This window comes from Phaseolus vulgaris, chromosome 2 (genome assembly GCF_051622355.1).
Source record: "Phaseolus vulgaris cultivar YP4 chromosome 2, ASM5162235v1, whole genome shotgun sequence".
NCBI lineage: Eukaryota > Viridiplantae > Streptophyta > Magnoliopsida > Fabales > Fabaceae > Phaseolus > Phaseolus vulgaris.
Window position 1 is genome coordinate 19,461,730 of NC_143499.1, and position 14,712 is coordinate 19,476,441.

Sequence of the window (14,712 nt, forward strand, 5' to 3'; positions counted from 1 at the left end):
CTCAAAGAAGTGAAGAAAGAGGTCAACCGAGGGTGCATAACCCAGAAACCCGAAGAGAACGTCGAAGGCCTTGACAAAGGCCCAGCTGTTGGGATATAACTGGGCCGGAGCAACGTTGATCTCCGTCAGCAGTTCCTTCTCAAACCAGGAGAAGGGTAAGCGCACCCCGATGGTCTTGAACACCACCTAGTAAAAGTAAAAGAAAGGGACTCCGTCGTTGGCCCGTTCGTCTCCACACACTGGCTCCCCCAGAGTGCAAGGGAGCACAGCGATGTCGTCATAGTGCCTCCTTGCGAAGGCCCGGTGGTCATAAGAACACAACTCCCCTTTGTGTTCCCGTACGGCCCTAGTGGAGAGCAAGCATGAACACTCATCAAGAAGTTCACTCGAGGCCCAAGGGTACAAGTCTTTGGGACGAACCCTGGAGGAAGCATCGTGAGAAGACATTCTTTAACAAGAGCAGGATGGCCAGAAATGCAAGAGTTGAGCGAGGGGAGCGAAGGTTAGAACAACCCTTCGACAGAGAAGAAAGGGTGCAAGAAGGAAGGGTGCAAGGAGAAAGAACGCAAGTAGGTTATGAAGAGTGAGAAAATGGTGAAGATAGTTCCAGAGTTTGAAGAGTTAAATAAAGCGGTTAGAGCGCCAAACGATGCGAACGGATGCACCGTGCGATGGATACACGTGGCAGAAGATGAAAGGATGACGCTGGCACCACTGGTTTAAATCAGAAAACGTCGTGTCAGCAGAATATCCAGTGGTACGATGCGCCGTCGAAAGTGAGCCAGGGGTACAGCAGGAGTCAGAAAATGGAATGACTAGATACCCCATCAACCATACCAGCAGCGCCACGTGGATCAAGTCGAATGATAGAAGGTCCCATCATCTATACAAGGAGCGCCACGTGGATGGCACAAGCAAAGCCTTGGGCTCTTCGCTGTTATCAGGCGTTGACCAAGGCAAGAATTAAGGTCAATGTCAAGGTAAAGGTAACGCCCGAGGTGTTGCTAAGAAGGACGTAACGGGCGACGACAGCGCGAGATGTCGCGAGCATCGCCAACCCAAATATCGACTGGCGTCACCTCTCCGATACCCACAGGTAGGAAAGACTGTGGAGGGAGATGAGATCGCCAAACGCCATCGAATCGCTGGCAGGGTGTTCCCTGATACCTATGGGAAGGAAAGACCATGGAGGGAACAGACCCCACAGCACTCAGCGTTTTAGACACCCGGGGACGATACGGTGCTACTTTAGCAGGCCTCTCCTTAGGCGTGGGCGCCGAGCGTTAAAGATCAAGAAAAGGGCCTTTCGGTATCAGAGACGTCCCGTGGACGATACGGCGCCACTTAGTGAGCCTCTCCATGGGCGTGAGGGTTGGCGGGCAACCTTACCCAATCATACCAAACCGCCCAACGAAGTGTAAGAAATGGGTAGAACACAGATAAAATGATTGAAGCGTGTGAAGGGAAAAGATGAGAATGAGATCGCATAGGCAGAATCGTATGTGACAAAGAAATAAAGACAACCATGCGAACGTCCCAAATCAGTAATAAGAGTGCGGATAGTTCAAAGAATTACAAGTTTTGACAGATAAAATCAAAAAACGAAGGTAAAGAATAAAAGAGTTGAGCTTGAAGAGGAAGGCGGCGGATGAGAGGCAGCGGTTCAGTCATCCAGATCCATGGGCACGACCTTCCCGTCGACTACGTGGTGTGTGGGGTCGCAGTTCGAGAGGTTGACGCCAGGATTCTCGCAGGACGCCTGGGTCAGGGCCTCTTAGAACCCCTCCTCGAAGGTACTCGCCATCTCCTGGATAAGGGACTTTTTCTCCTTCTCCAGTTCCTCGATGGCGACGTCTCCAGAGGCCACCTGTTTCTCCAGAGCCTCTTTCTCCACGCGAAGCCGGCTAACCTCGACCTGCAGTTTGTCGTAGTCAACTCGGAGAAGGTCCATAGCTTTGGCCTGGGTGGCCATTTCCTCCTCCATCCGCTCCACCTTGGCAGCCTGTTCACAGCAACGGTCCTTCAGGTCCTTGTGAGTTTCTGCATCCGCTTTGACCACTTCCTGAAGACCCGCTACCTGCACTTGAAGAGCAACTTCCCGAGTGTAGAAGTCTGCCTGGAGCTCCAATGCCTCCGCCAGTCGCCTCTCTGTTTCCGCTTTGGACTCTTGTACTTGTCTCGGGGAAGTTTGATAGGCTTCGTTCTGGCGTCCCAGGGTCCTCATTTCCTCTTCCAGAGTATATGCTTTTGTTTCCAAGGCTTGGAGGGTATGAGCTTGCAGGACCGCGTTTCTGGCCTGGGAGCGCCATTCAAGAGCCACCGCCAAGAAGGCCCCCAAGTAGAAAGGCATGCCTTCCCTCCTGTCGGTACCTTCTGGCATAGTCCCGCCACTAAAACCCCTCATCAGATGCATGATTGGAGGAGGGATGGCGATGAAGTCGGGGGCAGCAGCGTCGGGAGCCGGGGAAGCAGTGGTTTCTGGCGGCGGCGGAGGCGGCGCAGATTCGGCGCCTTCGCCCCTTTCCTCTTGGAGTATCCTAGGAGGGAGTGAGGTTGCGCTTGGAGGGTTGTCCATGAAGGGGTTCCCTCCCTGCGGCGATGTCTCTACCAGAAGAGGAACCCGCGCAGATTTTCTCCTTCTGAAGGGTGCCACCCCTTCCGAATCCTCGTCATCTGACAGAATCTCCAAAACCCTTTTCCCTTTGTCAAGGGGGGTTGGAGCCGGTGATGAGGCCGCAGCTAGGGGGACAGCGGCGATAGGCGAAGGAGAGTTGGGAGTTGGAAGCAAGTCGAAGCCAGGTGGAGACGTCGGAGATGGGCTAGAAGCAGCTTCAGCAGTGAATGGAGGCGGCGGTGACTGAGCCGGTGGGAGAACCGGGTTGGCAACAGGGCTGGAGGAGACGCCTACCTTGGCGGCACGAGCCTCCTTCAGTGCTTTCGCCAACATTATTCTTTTGGAAACGCCCATCACCGACCCTATACCAAGACAGGTCAAACAACAAGGATTAGCACTAGAACAGTTATGCGAATTCACAATACATGAAGAGGCGCGAAAATGCAAGTAACATTGTACAGCGAAAAATGGTAGCATAAGTTTAATTCAGATGAATCAGAAGGAAGATTCTATGGCCAAATACATGCAGATAACCACAACAACTAATGCATCATAAATCACCAAAAGCAGATACCGAAGTAGGTAGAAAGCCCATGGGCATTGAATTTGTGTGCGATGAGTTTGGCGGTATCGAAGACTATTCCCAGTCCCGCCAAGGCTTTGCATACATCCTAGTCAGGCGGGGCGAGCTCGTCCAGAGCCAAGGGCTTCATGGTTATGGGTTTGTCTGTCCAGTACAGGGGAAAGCCCTCTAGGATGGAAGGATCGCGCTTGGTCGCGCATACCTTGAAGAATTTCCCCTTCCATCCTTTGAACGAATTCTGGAAGAGCGTAAGGATGATGCGCCCGACGATGCCAGAAAAGCTCATCCAGAGACTCTTCCCTTGCTTCTTTACCTCGAAGAAGTGAAGAAAAACGTCCACGGAGGAAGGAACGCCTAGATAGCCGCAGAGAATTTGGAACCCCCTCACGAAAGCCCAACTGTTGGGATGGAGTTGGGCGGGAGCAGTGTTTATCTCTGTCAGTAGCTCTTTTTCGAAGGGAGAGAGGGGTAGACGCAGGCCCACCCTCTTGAGCACCATCTGATAGAGGAAGAAGAAAGGGCATCCCCCAGTATCCCGTGAGTCCGCACAAACGGGCATCCCAGGTCGCACCCGGCTTACCAGGACTTGGGAGTCGTGATTTTTGTGGAACGCATTGAAGTTATAGAGGGCAGGGTCCCCCCTATGAGCCTCCACGTCCTCAACAGAGTTCAGGAGGGAACATTCGTCCAGAAGTTCGTCGGGGGCCCAGTCATATTCGCCCTTATAATGAGACTTGGGGAGTGGGGGAGGCGCGGTGGTCTTGGTTTTCGCCATCAACGCCAATGCTGAAGATCAAAAGAGAAAGAAAGGGTTCAGAGAAAAGGGGTTTGGGGAGAAGAAAAGGGGAAAATGGAAGAACCCTAGGAGCGCCCTACCCACAAGAGAACGAAGGGAAGCGAGAGAAACAACGAAGCATACAAACAATATTCAGAGAAATACGAGAGTAACAACAGTCCCAGGCAGTTTCCTATAATGCGACGGAGGTAAAGAGTTGTGAGTGCTCGAAACCATACCTTTGCTGTTGAAGTGGAGGCAGTATGAGAGCGCAGGAAGGGGAGAATCGCAGTTGCAGAGAAAAAAAGGTTTTGGAGGCGATGAACAGTGCTAAGTAGCAGAGTGAATGAATGTAACAGTAGGGTGAGCGCGGGGTTTGGAGTAACTTAAACGTTACATTTCGCAACTCAAGAGGCGCAAACTAAGGGCCGCAGGATCGGGCCACGCGTCAGAGGGTCGATTGCCCAGGGGAAACGCAAAGGTCCCTAAAGGAGGACCACGCGATGGGCCACGTGGCGCGTGATCAAGGGTAGCCCAAAAGGCGTTATCATCCCCATTTCAGGGAATGTCCAATCGGCCATTAAGAATACCCTGTGGTTCAGAAAGTGTCGCGTCAGTAATTCGAAAAATTGCTGAGTCAGCAGAGAATGACACGTCATCAGGAAGGCACGCGGATGGTGGGGGCAAGGCTTTAGTCTTTGCGCTGAAGACAAGTCTTCGGCTTAAGACTGGGGGGCTTGTGTACCGTCCCGTATCAGGGCGTTGACTAAGTCAAATTCAACGACTGGAAAGTCAAAGTCAACTCAAGGTGTCGCCCAGGTGTAGAGACGCCAAGAGGAAGCGTCGCCAAGATAGGACTAGGCGTCGCCAAGGCAAGGCGTCGCCAAGCCCAGGCGTCGCCTGGGTGGAGGCGTCGCCCAACCAGGGCGTAGCCAGATCAAACAGTGTAAAAGTAAGGCAATCACAGTATGGTTCCCCGATACCCATGGGTAGGAAAGACCATGGAGGGAGCGACGCCGTGGGAAAGCCTCAGGACCCGATATCTCGGGAAAGTGATAAAGAGAAGGAAAAGGTGGCTTCAAGGCCATAGTGATAGTACCAGTAAAGGGCAGCCTGACTCGTGAAGTACCCCTGCCGCCCCAGAGACGCCTTCGGGACAGATACGACCCAAGAGGAAGGTCACGCCCAGGATAACCGGGTGCAGGGTGCGAGAGGAAGGCAGATACGCTCTCAGAGTAAGTGGCTAGATACTTGGGGGCATGAGTTGGCACCCAAAAAGCCACCCCTAGCGTAGTAGCACTCCCAAGCAGGGGGGCTCACACGTAGAGACGTCCCCAGGTGGGCAGAAACGCCTCCAGATGGGGTCATGGCGTCGTGAGGCCCTCCACGTGTACGACAGCCATGCCAGAATAGAAACACCCTCTAGTCAGGTGCCAGGTAATTAAAGATATTCAATACAGTTTCCCTTTCGAGCATTCAGGTACTATTAGGGCTCCCGAGCGTTTCAACGTCTTAAATGCGCTACGTTTCGTAATTAAGCGCTTTAATGAGTGCGTTACGTTTGAGATTAAAAGCGCTTTAAGGCGCTTTAAATGCTAGGGCAGTTTTAAATAGCGCTGGGAATGTCGGAAAAAGGGTTGGAACCTTGGCAAATTTAGGAGAAACTCTCTTGTTGCTTGCCCGTGCTTTAAGATTACTGGAGAATATTTTTGCCTGGAGGAGACAACACACACGCAGATACACAGTTCTTTTACCACCTTCAGAGTGCCACACGCGGTGCTCAGATACGTGGGTGGACAGTTTTTTGGTGTTTCTTGCTGGCTGACTTGAGCGTCGGAGTGCACACGGCCGCTAGGGCGCCTCTTTGTCCCCTTTTTTGCAGGAATCCGCGGGCAACCAGCGGGAAGGAGACCCCAACTGACGGTTGAGGTCGTGCACGAAGACGTCCCGGTCAACCGGACGGAACACTTCCAAAAGAGACAAAGGTCTTTGTCCAATTCCCCCATGTTGTCGAGACTCCTTGGTCTCCTGAAGTTGTCTTTGGAGTCTTTGTGCCTCTTGTTTACCCAGTACAAGGGGAAGCCATCAAGTAGTGAAGGGTCTTGGTTGTTCTGGCACACCTTGACGAACTTCCCCTTCCAGTCTTTGTAGGATTGCTGGAAGATGGAGAGGATTGACCTCCAAGCAATCCCGTTCAGGCTGACCCAGGGGCGATCTCCAGGATTCTTTGCCTCGAACAAAAAGAGGAAGACATCCACCGAACCTGGTAGCCCCAAGTGCGCGCAAATAATCTGGAATGCCCTCACGAATGCCCAGCTGTTGGGATGGAGCTGGGCAGGGGCGATGTCGAGTTCGGTCAACAACTCCCTCTCGAAGCGAGTGAAAGGAAACCTAAGTTTCACTTTCTTGAATAGCGTGGTGCAGATGAAGCAGAACAACTCATCGCTGCCCCCCTTATCGTCCACGCAAATCGGCTCTCTAGGAGGGCAAGGCAGCACTGTCATTTTGCTGTCGTGCTCCTTGTGAAATGAAAGATCAGATTGATCCCCTTTCCTTAGTCGATGTACCCCCACCTCAGTATTTATCGATGAAGTTTCCCTCAGTAGAATCGGGGAGGCCCAAGGGTAGAGCTTTTTGTAGTCTGGTGAAGGAAGGGAGGCTCCCCGGGCCTGCGGAGGGGTTGCTTGGTTAAGATTGGCATGGGATGAGGCAGGCCTCTCAGCCTGTGAGGAAGGAGCACCAGAGGCTCGTGGGGGTTTGCGTGTTGGTGGAGGGTTTGTCCCAGTGGTAACCCTACGAGTATTGGGAGGAGGGTTAGCGGTGGACTTTGTCTGAGCCATCGCAGGAACTGCAAAGGAAAAAAAAGGGAGGAAATGAGGATAGCAAAAGAATGACTCGATCGAAGACGAAGAAGACAGAACGAACGAACAAGAGTTCGCTGGGAAAGACGCTATCAAGAACGAAGCTCTAAGTTACGAGAAAAAAGAGAAACAACCCACAACGTATGCTCCAGGCAGTTAATGGATGATGCAACAAATATCAGTAGAAGGCGTAAAAGAGTTACCTTTTGACGATCAGATGAGTGTTGAAGGAAGTTGAAGATTGAGGGAGACGTAGGTTTTGTAGTTCGCAGAGAGAGTGTTCAGAATGCTTGAAGACGAAGAACGATAATGAAACAATGAATAGCGCGAAGGGTTTAAGGGTTTCGAACGATAATGCCGCCAGTTTTAAACTTCTTTAGTCTCCTCGCTGAACAAGTCACAGCTCAAGACTGGGGGGCTTGTGTACCGACCAGGTCATCGGGTGCGATGACGTGTCTTGCGCGTGCCTGGGTGGGGCGTGCTAAGTGGAACACGTAGGCTAGAAAAGATGAATGGTTCAGAAGTGAGCATAGTCGCCGGTTACACTGAATTGGCGTTCTCCGATCTCTAGTGTGCGTAACCGGCGGTCACCAGAGTTACGACGCAGTCGGCGTATGAGAGTGCTAGGAGATCAGGTGGTGAGAGATCGCCGAGGAATGCTAGGAGCTCGGGTGGTTTACACGTCGCCACGAGGAGCACATCGCTGGATCTCCCAGTAAACTCAGTTAAAACTGTAGAGGCTCACAAGGGTAATCTCAAGCGTGTAAGTTCAGTAAGATGACTGTTGCGCCAGCATGGGGCGTGAAGGCTGAGTGGGTTGAAGGGAACAAATTGCTCATCAGCGACAGGATTCCCAGAGGGGACATTCGTTGGTGGCAAGGTTTCCTCAGCTAGAGCATGCTTGGCGTAGCAGTAAGGAAGGTGGCACTTGCGATGAGCTATATCACAGAGATGATGCACTTTGTTGCATCCGATACTCGCCTTGTCAGGTGATGTTTCACAGCGCATTGTGCGCTAGCTTGCTCCTTGATTGGAGGACTTAGCTGTGTGGCTGGTTACTACACAAGAATGACGTTCAAGTTGCCCCAATCCAGATGACGACACGTGTAGGGTTGGATGTTACCAGTTACTCCAACCTAGATGATGACACGTGTAGGGTTGGGAGCAATGGAGAAATGACGCTCAAGTTGCCTTGGGTCAGATGAGGACACGTGTAGGGCTGGGCGCTACCTGCTATCCCAGTCCAGATGGTGACACGTGCAGGGCTGGATGCGAGCCACGCGTCCAAAAGCATAACGGCCTAGAGAGAGAAGAAACCTAGCTATAAAGGTAACCTTAACAGAATTTGCAGAGGTACGTTTTTCACTACGGCTGATACTGCTAGGGTTGTGTGCCTACAGTATGGTCCTACAGAGCATATTCTCTTTGAGTTCTTTGGGTGTTCTTGTCACTGACTTGAGCGTCGGACCGCCACCGGCCGCAGAGGCGCCACTGTGTGTTTCTCAGGTTCTCAGGGAGGGTATCGGTGGAGTGGACTTGGAGGGCACGTGGTGCCAAGCTGGTGAGGAAGATCGTGACGAGGCAACGTTCTTGCGCTAAGTCAACCGGCAGGATCAGGGACTGTTTACGTTTATGCATTACTGTGTTCTTCCGCTTCTCCTTTCTTCTCCGTTCCCTTCTCCTTCTTTCTGGGTTTTCTCGCGTGGGTGGCATTTCCTGGGGTTTTACCCCCTTTTCTGTCTTGGCATCACTTGTTAAAAACCTTTTTCCTTTCTTCTTTCTCCAGCTATTTATTCACATCATGACGTGCCCGAACTCAAAGTCTTGTTCTCCCCCCAAGACCCCCAAGTCCAACTATAAAGCCTTCTATTCATGGGCCCCCGATGAGCTCTTGAACGAGTGTACCAGCCTGACAACCTTCCAGGACCTGGAGAATCATCATGGGGATCCTCACTTGTACAACTTTAATGCTTTCTGCCGCACCCATGACGCACACATCTCTGTTCGTCCCGGCAGACCTGGGGAACCTGTCTGCGTGGATGACAGACCTAGAAAGGGGAATCCTTTCTTCTTCATGTACCAGATGGTGTTTAAACGCGTCGGGGTGCGTCTCCGATTCACGCCCTTCGAGAGGAAACTTCTCACCGAGATTAACACAGCCCCGGCCCAGCTCCACCCCAACAGCTGGGCATTTGTAAGGGGTTTTCAAATTCTCTGTGGGTACCTCGGCATCCTTCCCTCTGTGGATGTTTTCTTGCATTTCTTCGAGGTGAAGAAACAGGGGAAAAGCTTTTGGGTAAGCTTCTCCGGGATCGCGTGTAGGATCCTTCTCTCCCTCTTCCAGAACTCCTACAAAAACTGGAAAGGAAAATTCTTTAGGGTGTGCTGCTCCAAGCACGACCCCACAGCCTTAGACGGCTTTCCCCTGTACTGGACGGAGCACCCTAAGCTGCTCAGGGCCGAAGTCCTGGATGAGCTATCCCCTGCTGATAGGGAGGTATGCAAGGCCTTGGATGGCCTGGGGATTGTCTTCGATACGTTGAAGCTTATCGCGAGCGAATACAACGCCCACGCCCTGACCACATACTTTGGTAGGGAGACTCTTCCCTTACCATCTTTTGTTATCTGTACCTTACTACCTAATGTTTGTTCCTCTGGCCTCTTCCACCTGTTTTCCATTGTGCCATGTGACTTACGTCTCATGCATCTACGCGTTTTGTGGTTTTGTATAATTTCTTTGGCTTTGATTTCTGCTACTTGGTTTATCTGAATGTAGGATCGGTGATGGATGCCTCCAAAAGGATGATGCTGGCGAAAGCGATGAAGGTCGCTCATGCTGCCAAAGCGGGCGCCTCCTCCGCCCCTGTTGCTGACCCAAACCCCCCATCAACCCTGCCTCCGCCACCGCCGACCACTACCGAAGCCCCACTAGGCTCATCTTCACCGTCCCCACATAGCCCCGAGGCGCTTCAGACTCCCGGCTCTCCTCCGCCCATCGCCGTCGTCCCTCTGGCCGTGGCTTCATCACCGGCTCCAACCCCCCTTGACAAAGGAAAACGGGTCTTGGAGATTATATCCGATGATGAGGACTCAGATGGCGTGCCACCCTTCAAGAGGAGGAAATCTGCGAGGGTTCCCCTCCTACCAGCGGCGTCACCCCAGGGAGAGGATTCCTTCAGGGACAACCCTCCAAGTGCTACTTCCCTTCCCCCCACAATGGTCCAAGAGGAAACAGGCGAAGGTGCCGAATCTGCTCCACCCCCGCCACCGGCAGAGGTCTTTGCTTCTCCCGCCTCCGTCGCTGCCGCCCCCGATCTTATCGCCATCCCTCCTCCAATTATGCATCTGATGAGGGGCTTCAGCGATGGATCAATGCCAGAAGGCTCCGACAGGAAGGAGGGCATGCCTTTCTACTTGGGGCCTTCTTGGCGGTGGCCCTTGAATGGCGCGCCCAAGCCAGAAACGCTGTTCTGCAAACTCAAACCCTCCAGGCCTTGGAAACAAGGGTAGATGCCCTAGAGGAGGAAAAGAAGATTCTGGGACGCCAAAACGAAGCTTACCAAACCACCCTGAAGCAGGCGCAAGAGGCCAAAGAAGAGGCTGAAAAACAACTGACAGAGGCGGTGGAGCTGCAGGTTGACTCCTACACTCGGGAAGTCACTCTTCTAGTCCAAGTAACAGGCCTCCAGGGCATGGTCGAAACTTACGACGAAGTCCAAAAGGTCCTGAAGAGCCGGTGCAGCGAGCAGGCTGACAGACTGGAGCGGGAGGAGGGGGAGATGGCTACCCAGGCCAAAGGTATGGGCCTTCTCCAGGTTGACTACGACAAACTGCAGGTCGAAGTCAGCTGACTCCGTGTGGAGAAGGAAGGTTTGGAGAAACAAGTGGCTTCGGGGGACGCCATCATCGAGGAGTTAGAGAACGATAAGAAGACCCTCGTCAATGACATGGCGGGTACCTTCGAGGAGGGGTTCAAAGAGGCTCTAGCCCAGGCCGTCTGTGAGAACCCGGGAAACGACGTTTCCAACTGTGATTCCACTCATCACATCGTTGATGGAAAGGTCGTGCCCTTGGAGATGGATGATTGAACCGCCGCCCTCAACCGCCACCTTTCTCCTTCACACTTTACACTTATTTTTTACCCCATTTGATAAGCTTGTAATTCTTTAAACTGTTTGCACTTTCGTTACAACTTTGGGGTTTTGCATGACTATTTTCATGCCATTGAGTTATCGAATTCCGCCTGTATGATTTTACTCTCGTTTTTTGCCTTCACGTGCTTCGATTATTTGCCTGTACTCTACCCGTTTCTTTCACTGCGTTGGGCGACCCTGTATGCCCGGGAAAGGTCACGCGTCGATGCCCACGCCCATGGAGAGGCTTGCCTAACGGGGCCGTACCGTCCACGGGGTGTCTCAAACACCAAAGCGATCCGTCCCTTGATTCTTGGTGCCCGGCGCCCACTCCTAAGGAGAAGCCTGCTACAGCAGCGCCGTATCGTCCCAGGGTGTCTAAAAACCCCGAGTACTCTTGGGGGGGGGGGGGGGTCGTTCCCTCCATGGTCTTTCCTTCCCATGGGTATCGGGGAACAACCCTGCCAGCGATCCGCTGGCGTTTGGCGATCTTGTCTCCCTCCACAGTCTTTCCTACCTGTGGGTATCGGGGAGGCGGCACTGCTGCTACTTGTGTTGGCGACGCCCGCAACGTCTCATGCTGGCGTCGCCCTCTGCGCCTTTCCTGGCGACGCCTCGGGCGTCTCATGCTCGCGTCGCCCTGGGCGTTATCTTTACCTTGGTACTGACTTTAACCTTGGCCCTGGCCGACGCCTGAGGATAGCGAAGAGCTCAAGGTTTCACCTGTGCCATCCACGTGGCGCTTCTTGCATGGCTGATGGGACATTCAGTCACTTGACTTGGTCCTGACACCTTCTGTGCCCCTGAGCTACTCTCCCCGGCGCATCGTACCCTTGGGCATTCTGTCGATACGACGTTTTCTGAGTGTTAACCAGTGGTGTCAGGGCCATCCTCCCATCCTCTTCCACGTGGCTCGATCGTGCGCTGCATCCATTCGCGTCGTTTGGCGCTATAACTGCAATACTTCCATTTGCGTCGTTTGGCGCTCTAACCGCGATATTTACTTCTTCAAACCTTGAAACTGTCCTCATCATTTCTGCGTTTTTCGTAACCTACTTGCACCCTTTCTCTTCTCGCGAAAAGATCTTCTAGTGTTCGTTCCCACCAGCGTTTTACCCTCGCCTTACCAGCGGGCCACACGCCTTCAAACCTCCCTGATTCTGTTCAAGCATATCTGCTCGTGCTCCTTCCCCCAGGGTCAACCCCAAGGATTTGTACACTTGGGCTTCGAGAGAGCTTCTTGACGAATGCTCATGCTTACTCTCCACCAGAGCCATAAGGGAACACAGAGGGGATTCGTGCTCCTATAATCACCGTGCCTTCGCGAGGAGGCACGACGACGATATTGCTGTGCTCCCTTGCACTCTAGGGGAGCCAGTATGCGGAGACGAACGGGCCAACGACGGGGTCCTCTTCTTTTACTTCTATCAGGTGGTTTTCAAGACCATCGGCGTGCGCCTGCCCTTCTCCAGGTTTGAGAAGGAACTGCTGACGGAGATCAATGCCGCTTCGGCCCAGTTATATCCCAATAGCTGGGCTTTTGTCAAGGCCTTTGACATCCTTTTCGGGTTTTTGGGTTGTGCACCCTCGGTTGATATCTTTCTTCACTTCTTTGAGGTGAAGAGGCAAAGGAACAACCTCTGGGTAACCCTTAGTAACGTTCCTGGCAGAGTTCTCCTGACCCCCTTCCAAAACTCATTCACTGGGTGGAAAGGCCGGTTCTTCAAGATCTGCTGCTCTGATCTCGTTCCCTCCGCCCTGGATGGAGTTCAACGCTGGAACTCTCGAGAAATATATATGTATGAGTCACTGCCCTAGAAACTTCCGCCTTTATCGCTTTCTATCTGTGTGTGTTTTGCTTCATGGCGTCTCTGACACATTCATCTCCCTTGGTGCAGGTTCGAAAATAAACCAAAAGCGGAGGTCACGACTTACCCGAGCTCTGCGGACTGAGAGCGGGGCTTCGTCTTCTTCCCGTGCTGACTCCGATGGCCACTGAAGAGTGGTTCGTTTGTGTTTTTGTATGAGTTGTAATGTTTGTCCTATTCGCATTACTCCCATTTGTATCGAACACTGCTTGTAAAATCAACTTTACTATACCATACTTGGTTTCTGTAACGTCGCTTTACTTTTGCATACCTCTCGTATACTGTGCGTTTTTCCTCCGTCATGTTTCTTAGCGGCGCCTGCGCTTGGGCGACGCCTTTCTTCTTGGCGACACCTTTCTTCTTGGCGACACCTTCTTTCTGGGCGACGCCTTCTTTCTCGGCGACGCCTTTCTTCTGTAGTGGCGACGCCTCCTTTACTAGCGACGCCTTTCGCTATTTCAAACGGGGAAAAGATAAAGACTGAAAACCAAGGCAAGGTTTTTTCTCAAACTTGTTTTTCTTTGCCAAATGTTACGTCCGGGAGGCTGATAAACCAATCCATAGCCATCCCCGTCAGGGTGCTCATAAAGAGCTTGCACTTGGCAGCGTCGGAGCCGCCTACCAGGACCATCTGTGTGTGAAATGCAGAGAGATGCGTCTCAGGATCCTCCATCCCGGTGAAGATTACCTTGGGCCCCGCGAACGTGTTTGGGATCACTGCATCCGGAATCTCCTGCGAGAAGGGAGTGGAAAACTCCCTTGGCGGGGAGAGGTTCTCCATCTCGTCATGTTCACGTTGCCCCCGATTATTCCGCAAACCCCGGGGCAACTCCTCATTTATACGATGGAGCTCTTCGTTCCTCACATGAGAGGCTTCGAGATCTGCTTGCATGCGTTCCTATTCCAGCTTCGACTCCACCATATCATCTTGCAGCCCCCGCATTATCTCCAGGACCTGCTGCATGGACAGTTCTGCTAGGGCCGCGCGTGCAGTACCTCGTCTTGTGGTGACCATTTTCACGGTCTCCTCAAACCTCCTCCAACATTACTGTAACTTGATAGGTCTTCTCAAACTTGCGATGGGACTGATGTTTTATATCGAGCCCCACGGTGGGCGCCAAATGTTCCGTCCGGTTGACCTGGGACATCTCCGTGCGCTACCTCAACCATCAGCTAGGGACTCCTTCCCACTGGTTACCTGTGGATTCCTGCAAAGAAGGACAAAAAGGGCGCCCTAGCGGCCGTTTACACTCCGACGCTCAAGTCAGCCAGCAAGAAACACTAAAAACTATGCACCTCCGTATCGGAGCACCGTGTATGGCACTCTGAAGATGGTAAAAATGAACTGTGTCTAGTGTATATTTTTTCGTGCTGGCAAAGTTCTTTCCCCGGTCCCTTGCACGTCACCTCAAGGCTCGAGCAAACTACTAGAGCGTTTCTGGAAAATTTTCCAAAAGTTCGAACCCCGTTCCCAACATTCTCGGTGCTATTTAAACTACCCTAGCATTTAAAGCGCCTTAAAGCGCTTTTAATCATAAAACGTAACGCATTTAATTAGCGCGTCTAATTAGAAAACGCAGCGCATTTAAGACGTTGAAACGCTTAGGAGCCTTTATAGTACCTTAAACACTCGAAACAAAAACTGTATTAAATGACTTTAATTACCTGGTACCTGACTAAATGGTGTTTCTATTCTGACCTGGCTGTCGTACACATGGAGGGCCTCACAGCGCCATGACCCCATCTGGGGACGTTTCTTCGTGTGAGTCCTCCTGCTTGGGAGTGCTACTGCGCAAGGGGTGACCTTTTGGGTGCCAACTCATGCCCCCAATCCTCTAGTCACTCACTTTGAGGGCGTATCTGCCTTCCTCTCGTACC